Source organism: Falco cherrug, assembly GCF_023634085.1.
Source record: "Falco cherrug isolate bFalChe1 chromosome W unlocalized genomic scaffold, bFalChe1.pri SUPER_W_unloc_1, whole genome shotgun sequence".
In the NCBI taxonomy this organism is placed as follows: Eukaryota; Metazoa; Chordata; class Aves; order Falconiformes; family Falconidae; genus Falco; species Falco cherrug.
Genome location: NW_026599288.1, coordinates 5,924,493 through 5,950,328, shown reverse-complemented (window position 1 = coordinate 5,950,328; position 25,836 = coordinate 5,924,493). Strand labels below are relative to the sequence as shown.

At 42.8% G+C, this 25,836-nt stretch overlaps 1 protein-coding gene across 11 annotated transcripts in view; it reads right to left on the bottom strand.

The window, feature by feature from the left end:
* The window catches only part of LOC129734877 (spindlin-Z), a 101,123-nt gene extending 78,278 nt beyond the window's left edge, over nt 1–22,845 (bottom strand). Inside the window, exons 1-3 of one of the 11 annotated variants that reach the window (XM_055700237.1) lie at nt 22,228–22,845; nt 21,477–22,002; nt 20,567–20,660 (exon numbers count right to left, since the gene is read on the bottom strand). The gene's annotated coding sequence lies outside the window, so the exon portion shown is untranslated. The other 10 variants (XM_055700240.1, XM_055700238.1, XM_055700234.1 and 7 more) reach the window with 10 other exon arrangements.
* Nucleotides 22,846–25,836: the final 2,991 nt, after the last annotated feature.

Sequence of the window (25,836 nt, the reverse complement as noted above, 5' to 3'; positions counted from 1 at the left end):
TTGCTGGACATCACCTGCTGATAGGAAGTAGAAAATAAATCTTTTTGCTTTTTGGCTTCTGTGCACAGCCTTTGCTTTTCTTCATTAAATGGCCTTTATCTCACCTCATGAGTTTTTCATGTTATTTTCTCCCCATACTGTTGACAAGGGGGAAGCGACAGAACAGCTTACTGTATACCTGGCAGCCAGTCAAGGTCAACCCACCATAGGTAGACACAAGTGAACTTCAAATAGCAGAATGCAAGTATTTTTTCCTTACTCATTCTCTTACAAATGAAGTTGATCCAAATAGTTTATTGTAGTTGTGAGCAAGTTTACACAGATTGTTTTGATTAACAGTGATGAAGAGAGATCTCTGGAAAATAGAGGGGGAACATCTATTTTAATATTTTCTGTTCTCCAAGAGTCTCTTCATGCATGATATTAAGGTCATTAGCTTTTGTGTGAAGACTGAATTTAATTGCTCTAAGTCTGAGAAACATCATTCCAAAATTAAAAGACTCATCCAATCATTCTGAAGGAAAATGCCTAGTGCAAACATACATATTTGCATATATATATATATATATGATATATATGGGTAAATTAGGCCTGAAGAAACTTCCTCTAGTCACAAGAAAATGGATAAATAATTTCATTAGAAACTACTACCAGTGAAAGAGTAAATATTAGTATTTTGCACAGCGATGCACAATTACACCAAGATCATAAGCCCCTACCCAAAGCACAGAGAAGTTAGCAGTTCTCCCTGGGAGATTAGGGAATTAAAATCAGTGGCAAAATTCCTTGCCTTTGCACAATTAAGAACTAAATCATTTTAGCTTAGATTAAAGCAGTTCTCATGTAAATGCATTCAAGTAACTGTTTACATTAGGAAAGGAAATCACTTAAGTGAAAGCATTTGCTGTTAAATGCAGGTCTTGCCATAGGTACTACCCAATAACATGATTATTTTTTTATTTCCAGACCAGCAGCAGAATATTCACCCACTGCCTATGATGTTTATAATCTCTTTAGGCTGAGAATTTTATTAACTTTAAGTAGTGAATAGCTGCATTAGGTGTCAAAGTTATAATGCTCAGTGCCTTGCTGTTACTATATTTTATATCAGGAGCACTAACTATAGCTAACTACTCTCTCTATATTTATAAATTTGAAGGGTCTGTGAAAAATAGTTCTTTGAAGCATTGATTGTAGAAGAGTAGTAGGGCTGTAGAAAATAAATCAGAGCCCTTTAATACTAATAATTTAAATATTGTAGTCAACACAAATCATCAGCAAGGGCAAATGAGAAGAACTTAAACTGCTTACTATACTGTTGTGTCGTGCGTTTGGGGTTTTTTTCCTACAGAAGATTAAACCCCTCACCATCATAACACCATATGTTATTTTAGGTTTATGTACAGGTCTTTCAGGTTTTTGGTGGTAAACAAGTAACATCCTGCATAAGTACAAAAAAAAGGGGGGGAGGGGGAAATAAAGTTGTAAAACCGATGGCCCTTACCAGAAGGAGAGGAAAAAAGCAGAGAACAGTTATCATGATACTGTTGGTGCTTTTTAGGAAGAAGAGAAACACAAAGACAAGGAACTGGCTCTGATACTAATGCATATTTGCATATCCATGAAAATAAATGAGAAGCTGATACGAGAAAATATAGTGAAAAACCTAAAACCCTGCTGCAGACAGAAGCTGCATAGATAACAGAAACATTAACGAAGGGCGGGAGCTTAGCACTTGGCACTTGGAGAAGGGACAGTTAGTACCGATGTAGATGAGCTCAACAAGAATGTAAATAAGGAGCCTTCTGACTAGGGCATGCTAACTGCTAAAAGAAAACAAACTGCTTAAGACTCAAGGATACTAGGTGTAGAGGGATTTTTAAAGGACCGAGGACATATGTTACCATTGTCCGGGTTGGACAACCCAGGCCTGTTAGTTGAAGCTGCAGAGCAACTTTAAATTGTCCTGGGAACAAGCAGTGTGAGAAAGAAAACAAGCTCTGCACAAACAAGAAGCCAGGTGCAGAGCAAGTCCTGGGAACCGCGAAATCAGCACACTCTCATCGGCACACTGATCAGGCGCCTGCAGCATGCTCACCGATCAGCGACACGGACGCCCGCGTGGGCAGAGACTTTTATCCAATCACCTGTGTGTAAAGTCTTGTGAGCGGTTGGTTTAAGTTATAAATATGACCTGTTTGTTTAATAAAGTGAGCACGGCATGTAGCCATATAGGTGTGATTGTCGTGACTTGGCCGACTCTCCATGGGGGACCCTCTTCGTCTGGCACCCGAACAGGGACCCATTTATTCGCTTACATGCGGTTCAGCTTAAATGCTGTTCGCTTAAATGCGGAAGTCCCCGTGCATCGGACCCGAAGGGAAGTTGTCCGATTAGGGAGCTATAGTTTGGAGGTGGGCGGAACCTGGAAGGTGAAAAGCGGAGTCCAGAGTTCGGTGTAGAGCTGCAGATCGCACCCCGCCAGAGGTAAGACCACGTAGAATAAACCACAGCAGGGCTCCCCACTGATTTTCTCTCTGTGAGGGGGGGGGGGGGGCACACTACAGAAGACCGCAACAACGAGTGTGGCGGGGCTTCTCCGCTGATACCCTTTCTGTGAGAGGGGGGAGCTCTGAGAAGACATCGATGGAATTAGACGCAGCAGTTAAACTGTTAACTGGCATCCTCTTTAAGAGAGGGGAGGGCGTTAAAGAGACAGAAGTGGAGACCTTAGTTCGCTGGGCACGAAAAAAGAGTAAGATCCTCGAGCCCGTGTTACTGTTTAATATTGCAAAATGGAGAGAAGTGGGAAATTGCCTCTGGGATACTACGATCGAGGGAGGCAAAGAAGGAAAAGAAGCTCAAGCGTTAGGAGCTACGTGGCAGTCGATAGTTAACACTCTGGAAACTATGAAAGCGAAAAAAAAGTAGCGACAACAGCAGCCATAGAAGCGTAGGGAGGAGATGTGGTAGAATAGCCAATAGAGTAGAAGGGTGATTCACCTAAGCCTTCTCTCTTGGCTACACTTTTTGGAGTTGGGCATACTCGTCCTAGGAAGGGTATGTCAGCCCCTGCGTGTTCAAAAGTGCAGGAGCTTTTAGATAAGACAGCAGACATACCGGAAGTTACTCCTCGGGGGTCTGTTGTACCTGAGCCGAACCCGGAAGAGGCGGCTGAGCCTCCCCAAGAAGGAGGAGCAGCGAGTCCTGCTGCACCAATCGGAGCTGTGGGTGGAGCAAGACCAAAACGGAGGGTGGCTACAGCTCGTTGGTCAAATCAGGGGGGGCAAAAGCGCCGTCCGATGTGTATTCTCCTCTTCCTGAAACATCATTGGACGAATTTGAGGAGGAAGGCGGGGAGAAACCTCGTGATAACAATACAGATAAATCCTTACAGGAGGTAATAGATAAATTAAGAAAACTGGAAAAGCGAGTTGAAATGAACCTGCCTACTACAATACCTGTAATTCCTCCAGTTAGCCCAACTACCCCACTGATGCTGAACTCGAGAAAAGATCCAATTCTACAGCGTTGGTCTGGTGTTACTCGTGATGCTATTTTGGAGGGTGATTGGCAGGTGACCAGCTCATTAGCTTGTCCAGTACTGGTTAATAACCTTGGTGCACAATGGGAGCCGCATGACTGGAAAATATTGCAACAAGCAAAGCAAACAGTTACTACTCATGGCCTGCGTTCAGAGGCTGCATGACAGATCATCCAGTTTATTTTCACAGCAGATGTTCTTTCACCTGCTGATTGTGCTGGACTTGCTTCCCTGTTATTGACTCCTTCTCAGTATCTAATGTTTGAGAGGGAGTGGAAGAGACTAGCTGTAGAGGAAGCAAATAGACATCAAGACCCAGATATAGGAGATCCGCTTTATGGTATACGGGCAGATATGTTAACTGGGCAGGGACTTTACTACGCAGGTTCAATTGCAGTATCCTATACAAATGCATCAACTTGCTCAAACTCTAGCACATCGAGCCCTTTTGTCTGTGCCAGAGAAGAAGAAACCTGCTTCCTATACCACTGTTCGTCAGGGGACAACGGAGCCCTATGGACAATTTGTAGACCATTTGTCTGCAGCATTAAAGAACAATTCTGATTTACCTTTGGACCTGCAGGAACATTTGTTCCGCACCCTCGCCTTTGAAGCGGCTAACCCAAGAACAAGGGCGGTCTTAGCAACACTACCCCAAGGAAGTCCCGTAGATGAAATGTTACTTAGAGCTACTTGAGCCGAACAAAATAACCAAGCGGCTGCCTTTACTGCTGCGATGAGGGAGCAAGGGCATATAATCGCAGCAGCCTTAACAAATCATATAGGTGGACATTGAAAGGGCAACAATGGTAAATCAGGATTTGGTATTTGTTATCGATGTGGTGAATCTGGACACGAGGCGTACTTGTTCAAAGACTGTTTGGTGTCACAAATGTAACTTAGATACACATGCTACTGCTGTTTGTAGATATAACAGGTCGGGAAACATGCAGCGCAGCGCATCGGGTCTACGCACGAAGACAAAAGTACAGGCCCTACCAAAGCAGATGAGAAATGTGGTCTCTTATACCAGCGCATCCCACCCACCCGGGGGAGCCTCAGGGTGGACGTGGCAACCATAGTAGATGTAACTTTGAACATTAAAGAAGTTATTTTAATTCCAACTGAAGTAAAAGGACCTTTGTCTAACGTGAATTCTCCAGTTGGAGGACTTTTATTAGGGAGATCTTCAACAGGAAGGCAAGGAGTAATTGTTTTACCTGGGTTAATTGATGCAGATTTTACGGGACATGTACAAGTTATGGCCTATGCATTACAACCACCTGTTACTATTCCACAAAGAAGTAAAATTGCTCAAATACTTCCCTATGAAAGCCTTGCTGCGCATCGACAATCCTATGAGCAACTCAAACAACAATGCCAGCCATCTAAGATGGGAGGAGAAGACTATTTTGGATTTACCAGACCTGAGATGTGTTTCATATTAGATCTTAATCACAGACCATATCAGAAGATTCAATTGAAGAAAGGCAGTCAACAAATTACTCTGGAACCTCTATTAGACTCTGGGGCAGATGTCACCATCATTAATCAACATCTATGGCCCCAGAATTGGGAACTGCAAGCTCCTATCACCCAAGTGGTAGGAGTAGGAGGTGCAAAAGTCCCGAAGCCGAGTAAAGACTTGATTACTTTGCAGTTTGAAGACAGCCGGGCTATTGTAATTCGGCCATACGTAATGCAACTCCCACCCACATTATCTGGGTTGATTTGACGGGAAGTTTTGTCACAATTGGGACTAGTTATGACAATTGACCAGCATTTTGCACCACGGCCACTGATCGGCAGCCACCCATACTGAAGATTACATGGTTAACAGAAAAGCCAATTTGGGTAGACCAGTGGCCGATAACAGAAAAACGGCTGTGTGTTGCTGAGGAATTGGTGCAGGAACAACTGAAAGTAGGTCATATTCAACCTTCTACAAGTCCTTGGAATACTCATATTTTTGTGATAACAAAGAAGACTGAGAAATGGTGACTCTTAAATGATTTACGTGAAGTTAATGATCAGATGTTAGCAATGGGAGCATTGCAACCTGGTCTTCCAACTCCTACGATGATCCCTCAGAATTAGCAAATTGTCGTGATAGACTTGAAAGACTGTTTCTTCACAATTCCCTTACATCCTGACGACACACAAAGATTTGCATTCACTCTGCCATCAATAAACTGTGCCGCTCCAGCCAAACGGTCTTACCACAAGGAATTAAGAACTCTCCTACAATGTGTCAGACTTTTGTAGATTGGGCACTTGTTCCAGTACGACTACGTTGGCCTCACATTCTGATCTATCATTATATGGATGATATTTTATTGGCTGCTGAACAAGGGATTTCAGACTATCAACTGAAATGGCTTGTTGACCACCTTCTATCGTTTGGTTTGATTGTGGCGCCCGAGAAGGTTCAACATTCAGCCCCATGGAAATATCTAGGCTGGCTCATCTCGGATGTTCAGATCCGACCACAGAAGGTGACCCTTACTACACAAATAACTAATCTGCATGATGCTCAAAGGCTTTTAGGAGACCTACAGTGGGTTCGTAACATAGTTGGCCTCACTAACGATGATTTGCAACCGTTCCGATCCTGGTTGCATGGCACTGAAGCCAACAGTCCCCAAACTTGTTCACCAGAGCAGCGGGCTGCCCTAGAAGTTATGTCCCGCAAGATTCGGACTGGCTGGTGTGGTCGCCGAACGGCAAATCATCTGTTATCTTTTTTGGTTTGTAATGTTGCCACTTCACCTTTTGCCCTTATTTTGCAATGGCAAAAGAAAAAGGGGGAAAATATGGCGATCGTTTTAGAGTGGTTGTTTTTGCCATTGCAACCCAGACATCGTATTTTAAGTCGCCCTGAAGCAGTAGCGGCCTTGGTGAGAAAAGGAAGAGACAGGATTGTTGAAATTGATGAGACTGAACCGGCAGATATCAGTATTCCAGTCCGTGGTGATGATTATGAGTGGCTCCTGAGACATTCAGCAGCCATACAGGAAGCCTTGATGGGTTATACAGGTGTTGTACACAACAACCGGCCAAAAGGACCTCTCTGGAAGATGTTAGAACATTACCAGTGGATTGCAAGACCGCTATGCTCAAAAAGACCAGTTGAAGGGCCAATGGTGTTTACAGATGCAGGACAAAAGATGAAGAAGGCTGCGTGTGTTTGGCAATCCAATAATCAGTGGCAGAAACACGTGATCACCGGGTGTGAACCACGGGACAACCTTCAAACCTTAGAACTGAAAGCAGTGTGTTGGCCATTGGGAAGCTGGAACGACACCCCTGTAAACATAGTATCAGACTCATTGTACGTAGTTGGTGTAGTACAGCACATTGAAGATGCCTTGTTGAGAGAGACAAAGAACCAACATCTTGGTGAAATGTTTCTACAGCTGCGTAGTACTCTTCAACAGAGAAAACATGAATTTTGTATTATGCATATTAGAAGTCATCAGTGGACCATTGGGTTGGGCGAAGGTAATGCTAGAGCTGATGAAGCAGTCAGCTGTCTGGCAATAACTCCACCAACAAGTAAGTTTGAAGAAGCTCACAACAGCCACGAGATGTTTCATCAGAATGCAAAGTCTTTACATCGACAGTATCAAATACCCATAGCAGATGCAAAGGGTATTGTCCACTCCTGTCCTCAGTGTAGTCATCATGGACCTGGTTTAGGGGTGGGCACTAACCCAAAAGGTCTGAAGGCACTTCAGGTTTGGCAAATGGATGTAACACATGTACCTGACTTTGGGAAGCTTAAGTATGTGCATGTCACAATTGACACCTATTCTCATTTTATATGGGCCACTGCACAAACTGGTGAAAAGGCATTACATGTGGAGAGACACTTAATGTCTTGTTTTGCTGTCATGGGAGTACCTGTAGAAATAAAGACAGACAATGGTCCAGAGTATAGTAGTCAACGAGTCGCTAGGTTTATGACAACTTGGGGAATTAAACACGTTAAAGGGATTCCTCACTCCCCAAGCAGTTGTTGAAAGGGCAAACCGTACCCTGAAGGATTATCTTCAGAGACAGAAAGTATCGCAGGACATAGACGTAACTAAACGGTTGACTAAGGTGTTGTTTACCTTAAACTATCTCTCCCTTACGGAGGGTAGAGAGGGACCACCTGTTGTTATACATCACCAAACAGCGCAAGGGAACCAAACAACTACAGTTCCTGGTTTGAATGTTCTGTATAAAAATATGGGTTCAGGTGTATGGGAAGGACGTAATCCCGTGTTATTTAATGGTAGAGGTTATTTTTGTATCTCCACAGATAAAGGACCTATATGGGTCCCTAGCAAGTTTGTGCGACCTGTATGTCAAGATCAGAAGACGGAAGAGAAGACTCAGAGAGAGAGCAGACAGAATAAACTGTCTATCTTGTAAGGGATGTAACCCGCGGGTATTGTGCCGATGTATGCTGTGTGGGGTAAAACGGTTCTGTAAGCCAAAGCTTAAATGTAAATGGTGTAAAGAGTGCACGTGTTTGATTAGTAACTGGGCATGAAGCAAGAGAAAGCATACGACTAGTGTAATACCATGCTGACTGGAGACAGTACACATCATCAGAATCTGTGAAAGCACAGATTTGTGGGGTGGAAGGTGAAAAAAAAAAAAAAATGGAATTTGTAGGACTAAACATGTTTGAGTGGTGGACTTGGTTTACGGTCTTGATGAATTTTTTACCCATTGGCCAAAGTATTTTTGACATCTTGCCTAGAACAAACATATGGGTGACAAGGGCAAATATCAAGGGAGTAACAGACTTTTTTTTTTAAGTCTGCAACAGGCAGACAACCTCTTTAGAACCTGTTTAATTGGTATTCCCCTGCAAGGGAATGAAACAAATTTTGATGGTTTTTTGGAATGTTAAAACAGTGGATCTGACTTCCGATCAGAATGGTACATGTATGAGTCCAAATGGGCAATTTGTTTGGCCTTCTATGTGTAATGCAGCGTGGCAGAAGACGGTTATTGAGCATTTAAATCGGCCACATCATTTATCTTTGCAGGAGTTAGACCTATTGGCTAGCGTTGTACCTGTTGTATATGTTAATGTTACTGCGACTGATATGGCAGACTGTACCCACATGTCATCACCACTTCAACCCGTGAATGGCACTGGAGTAATTTGGTTTGGTGACCCGTGGCAGTTATGGCTAACACGTCAAGGTGAACGGGGGTTTTATACAGGGTTTCAAAATCTAACCGGTTCACTTATTTGGGGTGAATTAAAAACTGGGGGTTTCCATGTAGATGTATCAGGGGGTTATCAGTTGCCACCGGGAATCTTTCTAATATGTGGGGACAGAGCACGGCCAGGGATTCCTTTGTATCCTGTCGATGGACCATGTTATTTAGGGCGTTTGACTTTGTGGAGTCATTTTTAATAAGTCTTTCATATGTGGAGCAAACAATCTCATAGATCACGGAGGGCACTGCGCACCTTTGATGAAACATGTAAGGACAGAGTTGATCGACAGTCTTTAACAGCAAATGTCCTAGCCTCCATATTTATGTTGGGGACAATGGCTGCATTAAATGCTAAGAATATACAAAGGTTAGCGGGCTGGGGAGAGAAACAATTGAATCTTACGTCACAGATTTTAAGTTTGTTATTGCTTGATGTAGATAGTGTTAGGCATGCTACATTACAAAATAGAGCTGTAATAGATTTTTTTGCTATTAGCACATGGACACGGTTGTGAGGATTTTGAAGGGATGTGTTGTGTGAACCTTTCCGATCATTCCATATCTATCCACAAGAAGTTGTCACAACTGCAGGGAAACATGAAGCATATTCTTGCTGATGATAATCTCTTCGATGAATGGTTGAGTGGACTGGGGATAACAGGCTGGTTAAAGACATTATTGATGGAAGGAATACACTTTGTTATAATCACTGTTGTAATGTTTTTAGCCGTTTATTTTCTTGCTTGAAGAAAGGGTTAACATCCATTGTGAGACAGACATGGGTTGTCCAAAAAGAAAAAGGGGGATATGTAGAGGGATTTTTAAAGGACTGAGGACATATGTTACCATTGTCCGGGTTGGACAACCCAGGCCTGTTAGTTGAAGCTGCAGAGCAGTTTTAAATAGTTCTGGGAACAAGCAGTGGGAGAAGGAAAACAAGCTCTGCACAAACAAGAAGCCAGGTGCAGAGCAAGTCCTGGGAACCGCGAAATCAGCACACTCTCATCGGCACACTGATCAGGCGCCTGCAGCATGCTCACCGATCAGTGACATGGATGCCCAGGTGACCAGAAACATTTATCCAATCACCTGTGTGTAAAGTCGTGTGAGTGCTTGGTTTACATTATAAATATGACCTGTTTGTTTAATAAAGTGAGCACGGCATGTAGCCATATTGGTGTGATTGTTGTGACTTGGCCAACTCTACATGGGGGACCCTCTTAGACTAGGATTAAAAAAAATTGTGGTAGTGGGAGATCACAACCTCCTAGTCTAATGGCCCCCACCCTGAAGAGGGTGGATCCCCTGCTCGGGGATTGATCATGCCGATATAGATTTAAAACCAGCCCCAGTGGGCATGTATTAGCTTGACATGTTTAGAGTGGAAAATAAGGAAGGGCTCAGCGTTAGCTAGCAGATGTTTAAACACTTGAATAAAAGTTAGATAATGGATGGCATAGTAGATAAACTAAACAACAAGAACTGCTAATGTATGCAAAGATAAACAGGAACTTTAGGTAACTGCCCCAGAAGGTGAAAAGTACATCTTGAAGAGGTGCCAGAGGGAAGAGATTCTGAATTTTCTGAAACCTTATGTATATGTATGACTTTGTATAATAAATACCCAGCTGCTTGTTGAAACGGTGTACAAGTTAGAAGGAGTGATCCCCCTTGCACCTGGTGCCACCATAAACATACCTGCTTTATAACTCTCCTTGAGTTGTAGAGTTTGATTCTGCACGTTAAAGTGGAAGATCTTAAAGTAGTATTTAAGAGGACAAATAACTTCGAAGTTTTTTTGGTGGAAAGTTATTTATTGGACTATGGAATAATCTACTTTCAGAGAACACCTGCATGAGTTTGTGAGTATATGAACAGGTTTTGCTCAGAAATTAGCAAAACTGGTTTAAGCCAAGGAATTTCTTTTAACTGAGCTGTCAAAACCAACACTAGCTCAAGAATTCACACTACATTCAATGCTTAGACACACACCCTTCACACCCTTGCTAGAGCATTTTTTCAGAACACAAGATACCTAGCATCTTGGAAAAACAACACTCCCCGTGTGAACTGGAGAAAAACTGGTTCACAGATGGAAGCAGCTATGTGCTAAACAGTAACCGACACACAGGATACGCTGTCACTACCAGCAAAGAGGTAATAGAATCGGGAGCTTTGCCTATGAACACTTCTGCACAAAAGGCAAAAATAATTGCCCTAACTCATGCCCTGGAATTGGCTCAAGGCAAAGTTGTGAACATTTATACTGACTCAAAATATGCTTTTGGAGTAGTACATGCACATGGAGCAATTTGGAAGGAGAGAGGACTGTTAAATTCTCAAGGGAAAAACATTAAACATGCAGAAGAGATCCTGAAGTTATTAGAAGCTGTCCAACTCCCTGAGAAAGTAGCAATCATACATATAAAGACACACCAGAAAATGAGCTTGGATTTGGAAAAAGGGAATGAGTTGGCGGACAGAGAGGCAAAACAAGCGGCCAAAATAAAGGTAAAAATAGAGGGGGCTTTAATCCCTGACAAATTTCCCTAAAAAGCAAACCAGAATATACTAAGGAAGATTGAAAACTTATTACAGATTTAGAGGGCTCATATAACAAAGAAGGGTGGGCCTATACCCCACAGGGAAAATTAATTATTCCTTCTTACTTACTGTGGCCTTTAATACAGGAAGAGCAGAGGAAAAGACACTGGGGAGTCGAGGCTTTATATAAACACCTAATCAGGGAAATTGTGGCCAGAAATTTAGATACTACAATAAGACAGGTATGTGAAATATGCCTCCGGACCAATCCTAAAAATACTCCCAAATTAGAGATGGGGCAAATTGAGAAAGGTAATGGACCTGGACAACAATGGCAAATAGACTTTACTGAACTCCCAAGAAAAGGGGGGTATCATTACTTATTGGTGTTAACAGACACCTTTTCAGGTTGGCCAGAAGCATTTCCAACTAGAACAGCAAAGGCAAGGGAAGTAACTAAAATAATTGTACAGGATCTTATACCACGATTCAGGGTCCCAGCAGTTATTTCATCAGATAGGGGACCACATTTTATTTCCAAAATAGTACAACAAGTTAGCCATTATTTGGGTATAGACTGGCAACTACACACTCCATATTGCCCACAGTCAAGTGGAAAAGATTAATCATTTGATTAAACAACAAATTGTTAAATTGGGGCAAGAGGCAAACTTAGCCTGGCCCCAGTCTCTACCTTTAGCACTTTTACGAATACTGACAAAACCTAGAACTAAGGAGGGAGTGAATCCGTTTGAAGTTTTATATGGACAACCATATGCGATACAGAGAGGAATATCTATCCAATCAGTAGACAAGGTTATAACCTCTTATATGATAGCACTAGGGAAACAAATAAAATCCAAAAACATGTGACTGGGGCCTGGGGAACGGGTCTTGATGAACTAGTGCATAATATTAAGCCAGGAGACTATGTATATGTAAGTCTCTTACAGAAAAGACTTTGGAACCACAGTGGGAAGGACCGTTTCAAGTACTTCTGACCACCTTTACTGCCATCAAGATCAAGGAACAAGACTCTTGGATCCACCATACCCGGGTGAAGAAAGCACCAAGTAAATGGACAAGTGAATCAGATGGAAAACTGAAGATATGAATAAGACAAAAACAATTATGAAAAATACTGAAATAATTGTAGTAAGCATGTGCTTAGTATTGGCAGATGCATGGCTTGAGGTCTGGACCCCTCAAACAATACAAGGTTGAGGAAGGGCAAACAGTTGCGCTAATGAAATGTTCTCAACTATGCTTAAAGTGAAGAAAAGCCCTTAGAAAAGGGCATGAGAAAAAGAGAAGGGGAGAGTTGAGCCAAGGCATCCTAGCCTGATAAGCAAACACATACTTAATCAATACTGCACATATAACTCTTAGCAACTTAGAAGCATTATATGTCACGATGAGTCAGCATAAAAGTCGCTTGGCGTTACTTAGATGTGTTTACCATTGTAGCATGTTTGCTGATTACTTATAATCAATGTTTTGCAGCGGAGGTGTGGCCTGGAGGCTGAATATAATCAATGTATCCAAGATTATGTGTGGTTTTAGATAAAGAAATGTAACATGTACAAATAGGTCTGAAAAGGTTAAAAAAGGCATGCACGATTTTGGTGGGACTACCCCCCCCCATGCAGCCCAGCACTGAATAAACATACCTACTTTACAGTCTAGTCATTGTGAAGTCTGTTTTCCACACGTCGATATCAGACTCCTTACACAGCCACACCTAGCTTCCCACTTCTGCAAGGAAAGTTAGAAAGCAAGGGAAACCTGGATATTGCCGCCGATCTTTGTATCAGTAATAAAAAAAGTCTTTTTCCCCCTTTTGGAAATACACACTCACAGAGACACAGATTAAATTATCTTCTAATACTTCAAATAAGGTTGAGTCTACTGAACTGAAGTGCAGAGAAAAGGACAAAACAGAAATCCAGAAAAGGGGAAAAGGATCTCAGAAAACAGTGTATCTCTCCCCTTATAAACAGGTGAGGCTTTCTGGAATTCTATACTATAGGTAAACAGAGCACACACAAGAACAGACACTTCTGCCTTTCACGGTAGGTGGCAAGAGGTCAGAGACTGCCCTGTGCCTGTCACAGCCAGTTCCAGCCTGCTCAGCAACAGATTCACCACAGGCCAAAGCTGAGCTAATCAGCAAAGCTGGTGGCACCTCTGTGAAAACATTTTAAAAATGGGAGAAGACACTAAACGGAGAAGGGAGAAAGGAACAACAAAAAAATTTGAAAAACAACGTTGGGAATACCAAGGTCAGAATAGAAAGAGCTTCATGGCAAAGTAGTCCTGCAGAAACTGGGGTCTGCAGAGGACCCATGCCAGAGCAGATATTCCTGAAAGGACTACAGCCTGTAGAGAACCCATGCTGGAACAGAGAAAAAGTGAGAAGGAATGAACAGCAGAGAGAAGCTGCTAGATGCTAACTATAACAACACACACACACTCTGCATCACTGAAGGGACTGAGTAACTTGCAGACATAACAAGGGGCAAGGGGAAGAGTTTGGAATGGAGCCAAGTCAGGGAAAACACTTTTTCCTCCCTTTTTTTCCCAAAGTGTGTTCTCTAGAAGTCTTTTAATGTTTGTTTTGTTTGTTTCCCAATACTTGAATCAATTTTTTATTCTTATATTGGCAATAGTTGACAATGAGAAATTGGCGATAAATTAAATTCCCCAAGTTAACTGTTGTGGACAAAACAGACTTAAGTGATCTCCCTATCTTTATCTGGACTCACAAGCTTTCATGCTCCTGTTCTTCCTATTTTCTCCCTCCATCCCACTGGGGGAGGGGATAAAAGAGCAGCTGGGTGAGTTTGGCTGCCAGTCAGGGCCAACTCACCATATCCCTGCTTCGTATTTTAATTTGTTCCACCCCCACCCAAACATAGTCTCCCAGAATTGTTGTTAGAGGCCTCAAAGCATGACTGAAAACTAGTATGTTTATTTACAGCAGAGAATCTTGTCCTAAGTCATTACCATTTAAAAATGTACTTTTCATCCAATATTGATACAGCTACATCTCTAATCATATGAAATAAGTTTGCCTCATCATCCTCTCTATACAAGCCAACACTGCTATAACAGAGGAGTGAAACACCTCCCACAACTTTAAACAAGTAAACTTGTCAGGACAGCACATAAACCAGAAGAGAGGTTGCTTGCCCACTGTCTTATGGGTGATGCCTAACAGCAAAGCATGTTTATACTGATAAAATGGAGGAGGGGGCAGAAGATCAAGAGATGTAATTCACAAACGCTAATAAAAAATCCCAGTAGTCACCTGAGGTGCCCTGAGCTGTCTACAGGCCAACAAAGATTTCTATCTTGATTCACTTCTAGAAAAAGCCTTTTCTTCAGTAGAAAAATGACCCTCTGGGATCCGAGGGCAGTCTTTGTGAATACTCCCCCTACTCACAAGATGTCAGGTGTAAGTATCCAATGATCTCCAGTTCCCAAATATCAAACACCTGTGTACCCTGTAACTCTAGAAGCATTTAAGAGTCAGATTTTCTTAAAAAAGTATTTGCACCACAGAACAGAATTTTCTGTTAAGCTGTTTTATGAAGATACTCCTGCAGCATATATTTTGACAGATGAGATCTCCTATAACTGCAGTTCCACTGATGGTAAACCAACCATTAACAAAACCTTGTGTCTTTCAACATCAAGTCAAAGATCTTTTGACTGCCCAAAATACATGAGATTAAGGAACAGGATGGGCAAACCACCATCCAGAATCATACAAGTGTAGCTGAATGTCTTTTGAGTACAAGATGGGTTAGAGAACCTACATCCTCCAAGCAATATTTTCATTATTCATATAAATCCTAGAAAATTAAAAAAGTTTACTCCCCAAACATTTTACAATTCAAGTTGAAGACCAGAGATAAGTTAGACATACAAAACATACAAAGTGCTTATCAGTATGAAAAGTAGTTATCTAAGCATACCAGAGACCTAAGCACTGTACTGAATTTTAGTAGATATGCTTGATACAGCATTTGTAAAAGGATAGCATGAAAACTTAACATAAGTGTGTTGTGGGCAAAACAAGTTTATTGATTTCTGTGAAATTTCAATCAATTCAATTTATTGTCAATTAAAAACTTCTAATTATCAATTCTGTTACTGAAGCAAACAAAAAAACCCCACACTCACTCTCTCTCCAAAATCACAGCATGGTTGAAGTTGGAAGGGACCTCTGGAGGTCATCTGGTTCAATACCCCTGATCAAGCAGGGCCACCTTGAGCTGGTGGCCCAGGACAATGTCCAGACAGGGTCTGAATATCTCCTGAGAGGAAGACTCCACCACCTCTCTGGACAACCTGTTCCAACTCAGTCACCCTCACAGAGGGGAAAAAGAAAGAAAGAAAGAAAAAAAAAAAGTGTTTCCTGATGTTCAGACAGAACCTCCTGTGTTTCACTGTGTGCCCATTGCCTCTTGTCCTGTCACTGGGCACCACTGGAAAGAGCCTGCCTCTGTCCTCTTTGCACCTACCCTTCAGGTATTTCTATACATTGCTAAGACACACATTTCCCCCCCCCACCCCCGAGCCTTCACTTCTCTACACTGAGCATTCCCAGCTCTCTCAGCCTTTCCTCAGATGTGAGATGCTCTAGTCCCTTAATCATCTTTGTGGCCCTTTGCTGGACTTTCCCCAGTTATGTCCATGTCTCTCTTGTACTGTGGAACTCAGAACTAGACACAGGACTCCAGGTGTGGCCTCATCAGTGCTGAATATAAGGGAAGGATCACCTCCCTTGATGTGCTAGCAATGCTTTGCTTAATGCAACCCAGGATACCATTAGCCACCTTTACCACAAGGGCACATTGCTGGCTCATGTTCAATTTGGTGTCCACCAGAACCCCCAGGTCCTTTTCTTCAAAGCTGCTTTCCAGATGGGTGGCCCCATGCATGTACTGGTGCATGGGGTTGTTCTTCCCCAGGGGCAGGAATTGGCATTTCCCCTTGTTGAACTGCATGAGGCTCCTGTCAGCCCATTTCTCCAGCCTGTCCAGGTCCCTCTGGATGACAGCACAACCCTCTGGTGTATCAGCCACTCCTCCCAGTTTTGTGTCATCAGCAGACTTGCTGAGGGTACACTGCACCGTCATCCAGATCATTAATGAACATGTTGAACAAGATCAAACCCGGTATTGGGGCAAATACTGGGGGGTACACCACTAGTTACTGACCTCTGACTAGACTTTGTGCCACTGATCATCACCACCTGGGCCCTGCTATTTATCCAGTTTTCAATCCACCTCATCACCACTTGACGCTGCAAAACCTCTCCTCCCCCCTGTTCATTCTCCAATCCCATCACCACACAAAACATTTTCTTCGATGAGGCAACAGGCAGCACAAGAAAGTGGGGGTCAGCATGTGGTGGTTTCTCTACAGGTAGCAGTGCCTTTAGAGTCAGACCTCTCGGCCCCTGCTCAGGCTATCACTCAAGCTCCTGCTCTCCTACTTTTCCAGCATGGTCATCTTTCTCCTCTTTCCTCTGCTCTGATGTTATTTCTTTTCAGTATTTACCACCCTTTCTCAGTTTTGTTTTCACAGAAGCACCACAAAGTTTGCCAATTGGCCCATCTTTGGCCTGCAAAGGGGTTGTTGCTGAGCTGGCTAGAACCATATGTAATCAGTACAGGGCAGCCAACAACTTTCTCCTACAGAGGTCACCCCTGCAGCCCCACCCTGCTCCCCCCTCAACCTCGCCAGTTATGCCCAATACAAAACATCACAAGGGAACTATTCCAGAACATGCTTTCTTCTATGCTGCTGGGAACTTCCAGATTTAAAAATCTCAATAGCAATCAAAATTATACAGTGGAGTTAAGCTACCTTTTTTGAACACACTAGGGAAGAGTTTTCCATAAAGAAAATACATACTTAACTAGGAAAATAATTGCATTGGGTCTGGCTGAGATGGAGGTAACTTTCCCCATAACAGCCTTCACAGTGCTGTGCTTTGTATTGGTAGCTAGGAAAAGTGTGTTGACTACTGCTGAGCAGTGCTCCCACAGCATCAAGGCTGTCTCTCCAACCTTCCCTCACCACCTGTAGGCTGTGGGTGGGCAAGATCTTGGGAGGGGGCATAACCAGGACAGCTGACCCAGAGTGACCAAAGGAATATTCCATACCATATGACATCTGCTCAGATATAAAAGCTAAGAGAAAGGAGGAGGAAAGGAGGGCATTCATTATTTATGACATTTGTCATCCAGAACAACTGCTATGCATACTGAAGCCCTGCTTTCTGGGAAGTGGCTGGACATCACCTGCTGATAGGAAGCAGAGAATAACATCTTTTGGTTTCCTTTGCTTCTGCACACAAACCTTTGCTTTTACTTCATTAAACTGCCTTTATCTTAACCAACATGGTTTCTTCCATCTTATTTTCTCCCCCCCTTCTGAGGAGGGGAGTGATAGAGCAGCTTTGTGGGCACCTGGCATCCAGCCAAGGTCAAACCACCACAATTTTTGCAACAGAAATAGTTATTTGATCTTAACACTTACCAGACCAGAAGTCTGATATGTCTTTCAGTTGTGCTTCTTAGGGTAAGAGGTCATAATCTAGTAAAGTTAGTTTTTACATTTAAATGTGATGAATACAGGTTTAGAAAAAGATTAATTTATGTTTTTTTAAAGGGGGGGTCAAGTTAAGGTGTAGATAGGTAAATATTTTTTTTTCCAGAAATCACCATAATGGCAACTTAGTATGCTTTAGAACAAGTCAATAAACATTACTGAAAAAGTAAAATGAAGAAATAAGCTTGAGAAGTGACTGACAACATCTGGGGAAAGTAATATCACCTTAAGAAGCAGCACCAGTAGTAGACATCAATTTGGTAGGTAATGCTATACTTTACAACCTAGTCAGCATAGTAATCTTAAAACAGAATAGTTACCCATGTTCCCTATATTCATTACTTGTCCTGACCTAAGAGTAATCTGGGGAAAACAAAAAACCCACGAAGCAATACAGTGGATAGAATTAAAAAGCCTTTGAGGTACACATTCAGAAGGAATTGTCATCTTAATAGGCTATGCCCAAAGTTACATCGGGAACTTGGGATTCAGGACTACCTCTAAACCACCAGGAAGACTCTGAGAACAGGAGGAGAGACCAACCAGTGACCTTAAACATAGCAACATATTTTATTAGAGCACTTTCATCCTAAAGCATTTCCAAACTTGCAGATACAGTCTTACACTTAAGCAGACATATAAGCTCCCCAGAACTCTGACACTAAGTCAAACAAACCAAAAACTCCAAAAAGGAATATTAAGACTAGCCAGGTTACCACACACCACTGATCACTCCCAGGAAATGGAACTGCAGGGATTTGAATACAAGGCACTTCAATTAAAGTGGCTAGCACTGTTAGTACAAGGGGACTATCAGCTACAATGTGGTCAAAGAATAGGATCTGTATACAGCTATGCCAGAAGAAGTGAGTGAAAATAAAGAGATTACTTCAAAGATGACAAATGGACTCAACAGTTGGTCACACTGATAACAGTGTGCTCACTATAAATGGCTACTGTAAGTCATCCATATAAAAACAAATGGAATACTATTGGTAAACAAACAGACAAAGAGATAGCTCTCTGTTCAAACTACCACCTGCAATCAAAGGCCTGAAGCTCAGCAGCTTATCTGCATGTTAAGCATTGTTGAAATCCATAGAGCTAATTAAGCTCTATCTACTCTTACCACTATTTGGAGATGCAAACCTTGAATAGCACAGAAGAGCATTCAACAATAACATTAAAAAGAGAGACACTAAAAACTAACCTTTGCAGAAAAAGACTATAAAAATCTACCTGTAAATGTTTATAGTGTCAGTAATGCTTATTTTACAGGTAGATCTTTAAGAAAGTCCCATCATAAAAGATAACAATACATCTCAACCACCTTGCAATAATTGCAAACTATTGCAATTAGGTAATATTTAAATCTAATATAAAGACCACAGTTAATGACAACAATTTGTAATGGTCCCACAACCTGCTGAAATACATACAATAAAGTTTCCAAGCAAATTAAACAAGACCTCACATAACATGGATTGACAGCAGTTTTACAACATACATTACACAACGGAAATATAAAAAGGTAATCTCCAATTTTAGAAACATTCTCAACTTCTCTGATAGGTGGTGAATTGATTTGGCTAAATTATGCATGCCATCACCAAATTCACATTTTAGATTAAGACAAAGTTAAAACCAACACCTGTCAAATAGTGAAAACAGTAATAAGTACTGAATATTATTCAATTAAATAATTTCACCATTACTTGAAAATTACTTTAGTGATCCCAGGCCCTATTTTCACTGTTCATCGATAAAATACAAATTATTTAACAACAGTTAAGAGTAACTGAGCACTGCACAAATCCACAGAAATATCAAGTTACAGCCTTTTGCTCAGACTTTTCCATCTATAAGTATTACAGTTGGCTTAGGAGCCATGACATGAATACAGAATCCAAAATGCAATTTGGATGACTCCACTCAAGTTTTACATTGTGGTAAACTCAATACTATATTTTCTCCTCCAGTTAATCAACTGGATTAATGGGGATGAGAAAAGCAGGAGAAAAACCAACAAACAGGTTTAAATAATTGTTTAATATATGATACTTAATTCTAGCATTAAAATGCAGTAACTACTCTCTCAGTAAAAAACTATGATTATGCTATGCCAGTGCTTCTCCACTAGAAGCTTCCAAAGCAAAGTAGCCAAAGATTTAGGACACTGTTTTAGAGCACTACTCTGATAGAAGTCACAGCTATCAATGTGTACATGCTTTGATTAGAGACTGTGTTTTTAAATATAATCTTTGAAAAATGAAATATTTACTATGAGTTACAGTAACACACATGTTTAGAAAGCAATAGAAAGCATAACATCCTTGGCACCTTGAGCATTCATCCTTAAATTAAAACCTAGACATGCCGTTCTCCAGCAGATCATTTTAGATATGCCTAAGAAATGTTATTTTGTGGGTGGTTTTTTTTTAAAAAAAAAAAAAAACAAGCAATAAGATATATTAAGATATATGCTATTTTCATTGAAGCTACACGGGGGTACTCTGAATAACTGAGGTTGGGAGGTGCTGAACTGAACATTTGTCTTTTGTTAGGAGAGGTCAGAAACACGCTGTCTTGTAGCTCAGTATCGCGCTTCAGTTCACGATGCCATACCTTTTCTAAGAAAAAGCGCTCCTTTTTAAGAACAACAAACAACTTCCTTTTGTGCCATTGTCATCACAAGGGCAAATTGATCGCAGACAGAAAACTAGCAACACAAAGAGACCCGGCAAGCGTTAATTCCAGTTTTATAGCCTGTGATCTGCAAACTATTTAAAATACTAGCAAGGAAATACAGAGAAAGCCAAGAAACCCCCAAAAACCTATACTACGTGTTTTCACTACACAATGCCTATTCTAGCGTAACTAGTTCAGGTCTTTTTAATAAGTCTGTGCCGAGTTGATACCTTATACTGAACTACATCCTAAAATGAAAGAAACGGCGCTAGTTCATTTTACAAGCATAATACAGTATTTCACCTCCGCCAGAGCTTTGGTGCACCAGCCCCCTCCCTCAAAGATAAGCGCACCCTAATCAAGCCTCTCTCCGCAGGGCTCAGCCAATTCTCCCCCTCCCTCCCTCCCTCTAGGCCTTGTTAAGTTCCCAACCCCCATCTGATTTTAGGTTTCATTTTGTTGTAAACAGCAAAACGGAAGGAGAAAGCCTCCAAAGCGAGGATCCTTACCCTTGAAATCCCGCCATGCACGCAATAAGGAGGGTGAATTGTTTTTTTGGGTTTTTTTTTGTTTGGGTTTTTGTTTGTTTTTTTTTTAGCGGGAGATGAAGGGGAAGAAACAAAAGCCTAAATGGAGGAGAGGCTAAGCGGCGGAGACAGAGGGAGCAGGGCGAGCGTCAGCCATATTGTATGTGTTGGTCCAGTATTTACAAACCTGCAGCTGCGTTTTGAGTCTGGGAGAGAGGAGAAAGAAGGGAGGGGAGGGAGGAGAGAGGAAATCGAGGGAGGAGGGGAAAGCGGCGGCAGCAGCAGCAGACAAAGGAGCGTGTACACACACAGGCACTCACTCTGGGTGTCCCAGACAGCAGCAATGGCGTGTGCAACCCCAGCGCTGCCAGCTCGGCGCGTTAGCAGCTCTCCCAGCTCCAGCATTTGGCTACTGCAGCGCGGCCAAACCCTGCCACCACCTTCATATCCGCTCCACCCTATTTTCTCGGAGAGGGAGGGCGGGGGCGAACGGATGACAGGACAGAGACTTACCTCCCCCAACGTGCACTATCGACAGAGAGCTTTTTCTGCTGGGAGCCCCTCGGCGGGCCCCAACCCACAGTACAATAGCTCCACAGAGAGGAAGGGGGGATACGCAGCTGCGACCCCTCCCCTCCAGCAAGAGACAGTGGGGCGGGGGTAGGGAGAAGGTAGATAGCGAGAAGGACAGTGCCAAAAGAAGGCAGCAGTCCCCTGGAGCCCAGAAAAGTGAGGGGTGCCAAGGAGCCAGGGCGCTACGTGAAAAAGGAAGACGGAAACAGCAACACGAGCCCAAGGGCCCCCACTCTCACCCGCCTCCCGCGATTTCCGGGCGGACCTCTGAGGCTGGCAGTAAAGAAGAAAAGGTAACAGAGACGGAACACCACAAGTACATAAATAACATCAGCCTCGAAGGAGGGGAGGGAAAGCTAAGGAGCAACGGCTTCAAGTCCATCCCACAGCGACTCCCTCCGGCTCTACCCGATACTAGGCTAGGCTAAGCCAGGCCAAGGGCGGCGCGACAGGCTGAGTCGTGCCCGTCCCATCCCCCCCCATTAGCTACTCGCTTACCTGCTGGGGGGGATGGGCGCCTGGGAGTGCCAGGAGAACGGCGTAGAAGCGTTAGCGCTGCAATCGCACCAATCCTCCTGTCTCACTAGGCTACTCAGATTCTCTGCGGCAGCAGTAAGGACAGCTGCTCCCCTTGTCTCGTTTGTCCCACTCCGCCGTCACCACTGCTGCCTCCTGTTCGCCTCTGCCACATTTGGATCCTACTCTCCGTACACGAGCTCTACCGCCATGATAGAGGACTCCTCACCTTCCTGCCAAATAGTGAGCTATCCGCATCGAGACGTTCAAAACACAGGGCCGGACACCGCCCTCCTCCCCTCCACCAACGCGCAGGCGCACTGCAAATTCCGAACTGCGACAGGAGGGCAGGAAGCAAACCTCCACCTAGTCCACCACTACTTGCTAGCGCGCAGGCGCTGCTGCTGCTGTCTCCCAACGCTCCGTCGGCGGTCGTAGTGGAGGGTAGTGTGGGCTCATCTGCAGATTGCTCGTCTGCTGTTTGTTAGCCCTTCTCCAAACGCAGGCCACTAGGCCCTGGGGCGGTGAACGTCCACCTTTCTCCGCCCACCCAGCGCGGTGGGTCCAGTGCTGCTTCATGAGGTGGCAACAATGCTTTATAGCAGTGGCACTGCTTCCCTAAAGAGGCCTTGGGAGCCAGCGGCTCTCTGCTGCCTCCTCACCATCATAGGAAAGAAAAATCAGTTATGGATATCCTGTGTTACAAATTCGGCCGTGCTGACTGAAGAGAGAGGCTAGGACGCAAAGTATAGAATTACGAAAGTAAATATTTATTCATGTGCATAAGACGTCTCAGGTAAACTGGGTGCACCCAAGGGATTTTTCAGTAGGGGTTTTATACTTTGCACTACAAAGGTATGATATGAATAATCCAATTACCTATGAATGCATATTTCTAATTAGATAATCAGAAACATGGTACAGCATAGCAACATAAATATATTTTTTAAATCTTGCAGCATTGTTATCTGTCAGCATCCTTGTGGTTTATCTGTTAATCCAGATGTTTGTCATCAACTTCTGCAAAGTTATTAAGCATCAGCAATTCATGGTTCTCTTTGTTGATTAACTGAAAGCTCTATATCTAAGATAATTTTTGTGAGAACAGAGGTTTCCTTACTTGTCCTTAACAGGGGTCTTGGGTTTCCAGATAATGATGTAGCAATTATACACTAATAATGTTCTTAGTTCCTAATGACTGTGTGGTCTCAATTTATATCAGTGTTGTGGTTTAACCCCAGCCAGCAACTAAGTACCATGCAGCCACTTGCTCCCTCACTCCCCTTACCCACCCTCCAGCGAGGTGGGGAAGAGACACAGGGGAAAGGTAAAACTCATGGGCTGAGATAAGAACAGTTTAATAATTGAAGAAAAAACAATAATAATTGTAATGAAGAGAGGGAGAGAGAGGAACAAAATCCAAGGGAAAGAAACCCCAAAAACAAGTGATGCACAATACAGTTGCTCACCACCTGCTGACCAATGTCCAGCCAGTCCCTGAGCAGCAATCAGTGGCACCTAGCCCACTCCCCCCAGTTTATATACTGAGCATGATGTTCTAGGGTATGGAATATCCCTTTGGCTCATTCAGGTCACCTGTCCTGGCTGTGCTCCCTCCCAGCTTCTGTGCACCTGCTCACTGGCAGAGCATGGGAAGCTTGAAAAGTCCTTGACTTAGGATAAGCACTACTTAGCAACAACTAAAAACATCAGTGTGTTATCAACATTATTATCATCCTAAAGCCAGAACAGCACTGTACCAGCTATTAGGAAGAAAATTAACTTTATCCCAGCCAAAACTAGGACAATCACACCTACTAGAAATGAAAAAAAATTTAGAGAAAATGGAAAAAATAAGATGTGCTGTCACCAAATCATAGTCTATCACATTTGTTTACAGTTTTCAAGGATATAACTTCAAGAGCTGTTCATAGCTTCAGATTGACAAAGAACAAAATGGAAAACATCAATAAGTAAGATTATATTCTTCTCTGTCCAATCAAGTAATTGGTTCAAAAATCAAAACAGGTGAACAGCTGAGGCACAGGGTTTTTTTTCAAAGTATACCTTGACAGGTATAGCATGACATATGACATTTTTCTGTTACATTGTAAGACAAAAACTTCAATGCATCAAGACAGCCATGAATAATTGTTTGAGTCAAGAAGAGTTTGATTCAAGGCAATCATATTGTGAAGCCAAATTGTAACTTAACCTAATTAATAATTAAAAAAAAGGAAAAGTTTCAGGTTAAGTGCTGTTGTCACCTGATGCTATGGAAACAGGTTCTTTTAGGGATCTTTGGCAAAATGATGACATCACTAATTTGTAGTTTCAATTAAAACTTTATTTTTTAAACAGAAATTTATGATTAGCATAGCTTAGAATCTTATGATCAGAGTAGCACAGGATTTTTAATATGCAGAATCACATAGCACAATTTTACAAGTAGTGTAGCACAGAATTGTATAGCACGGTTTAGTTTATGGTTTCTAATCACTCACGCTGGTTTTCAGGACATACTGTTCCCAACCCAGTGGCTGGAGGTAAAAGGCTCCCACTAGCTCCAGTAGCTGGCACCACAGGCCAGGGGTGCTTACATTCCCAGTCGACTCCAGTAGCTGTCACCAAATTCACTCACACTAGTCACCCAAGTAGCTGGTACTGTGTTTACAATCTGCAAGACCCTCCCTGGATTGAGAAAGCTACGTCTCCTCCAACTACTGATGCTAGGACCCCCACTAGCTGACACCATAGGTTGCAGGGTGCCTACATCCCCAGTGTGACACACACACACACACACCCTCACCAGTAGCTGGCACTTAGTCCTTGCAGCACACATACACATAGGATAGAGAGTGAGATTACGCAGAGTGAGAGTTAAGAAAAGATATAATAAGAAAATATAAGAAGCTAGGACAGAATATGGTGATCAGGCACAGGGCTAAGCCAGACAAGCCTACTAACCAACACCATTTTACACACAACTGGCCTGGTTTACACCTGCCTACTCCTCCCTTTGTAAACTCATAGAATATCCTGAGTTGGAAGGAACCCACAAGTATCATCGAGCATCAACATACAGGTATGCTGGCCAGGAAAGGAAAACTAAAGAAAATGTATCCCACCAATACATAGGACAGGAGAGCTGGTGAAAGCTAACATGGAGAAGGCTGAGGTACTCAATTTTTTTGCCCCAGTTTTCAATGGTAAACTCTCTTCCCACATCTCTCGAGTCCCTGAACTTCAGGACAGGGACTGGGGGAATGAAGTCCCTCCCATTGTAGGAGAAATTCTGGTTTGAGACCACCTGAGGAACCTGAGCATACACAAGTTCATCGGATCTGACAAGATGCATCCCAGGATCCTGAGGGAATTGACTCATGCAGTTGCCAAGCCACTCTCCACCATAATTCAAAAGTCGTGGCAGTCAGGCAAAGTCCCCAGTGACTGGAAAAAGGGAAACATCACACCCATTTTGAAAAAGGGTAATAAGGAGGACGCTGGGAACCACTGATCAGTCAGCCTCACCTCTGTTCACAGTAAGATCATGGAACAGATCCTCCTGGAAGACACATCAAAACATGTGAA